This window comes from Nicotiana tabacum, chromosome 24, assembly GCF_000715075.1.
Source record: "Nicotiana tabacum cultivar K326 chromosome 24, ASM71507v2, whole genome shotgun sequence".
In the NCBI taxonomy this organism is placed as follows: domain Eukaryota; kingdom Viridiplantae; phylum Streptophyta; class Magnoliopsida; order Solanales; family Solanaceae; genus Nicotiana; species Nicotiana tabacum.
The window spans coordinates 14,652,785-14,653,917 of NC_134103.1; the positions used below are offsets into that span (position 1 = coordinate 14,652,785).

Consider the following 1,133-nt stretch of genomic DNA (forward strand, 5'->3'; position numbering starts at 1 on the left):
AGGCCTCAACTTTTTGTGCCAGAGTTGCAATTTGTTGTGCTAATGAATTCCAAGATTCAACTTGATTGACTTCTGCTGCTTTCTTAATAATCATTCTGTCAAAGGGCCATTGAACGACAATTTCTAAAATTTCATTGAGCAATTACATGGTTTCCGCTGTGATTTTGCTCATTATGGATCCTCCTAATGCTGCATCAATAACATTTATAGCAGAGGGTTTAAGACCATGATAAAACATATATAAAATATCAGGATCTTGGATACCATGGTGTGGACATTTTCTTAGCATTGCTTTTAATTGTTCTCATGCTTGGTATACAGATTCAGAATCCGTCTGCATAAAATTATTAATTTCTTGCTTCATTTTAAATGTTTTTGCAAGTGAAAAATATTTATTAAAAAATTTATGAGTCATTTGGTCCCATATAGTGATTGAGCCTCTTGACCGACTTCGCAACCATATTTTGGCTTTACCTTTTAATGAAAAAGGAAAAAGTTGCAACCTGATAGCATCTGTTGTGACTCCACTATACCTGCAAGTTTCAACTAATTCAAAAAAATTAATTAGATGGGTGTGAGGATCCTCACTCGCATCACCAGTTAATTGACACGGCTGCTGAATAGTTTGAATCAAGCATATGCGAATTTCAAAGTTATTTGCTGCAATTGGTGGTCTCCTTACACTTGATTCTCCTTCAAAATGACCCGGCCTTGCATAATCTCTTAGTATTCTATCACACCGTGATGCCACTTCAACAAATTGTTCTTCTACTTGATGTGGCGGGAGTTGGTTGTTGTTGTTAAGTTCTCCGTTCTCCGTTTCTTCTTGTGAAGAAATTTGAGATCGTGAAACATGTTCTTTTCGCAACAACCGCAAGGATTTTTCAATTTCAGGATCGTATTCAACCAGTTCTCTAGAGGAGGAACGGCTCATACACTTCCTGAAATTTTTGCACAAAAGTCAAAATAATTAGACAATAAAAAAAATCTAAAATTAGTAGTAAAACAATTGATCTGTAGTAGACGTTGCCAATCCCCGGCAACGACGCCAAAAATTTGACGAGTGTCTGGCGTGTATATAATTTAAACTCGTACGCTGTCAAATAATAGTATAGAAAGATGTCGATCCCACA

The 1,133-nt window shown here is 36.2% G+C and overlaps 1 non-coding gene across 1 annotated transcript; it reads left to right on the forward strand.

Moving 5' to 3' along the window:
* The first annotated feature begins 260 nt into the window (after nucleotides 1-260).
* On the forward strand, nucleotides 261-367 carry LOC142178701 (small nucleolar RNA R71). The gene has a single exon (XR_012706966.1). It is a non-coding gene; the product is annotated as a small nucleolar RNA R71 (small nucleolar RNA).
* The last annotated feature ends 766 nt before the right edge of the window (nucleotides 368-1,133 follow it).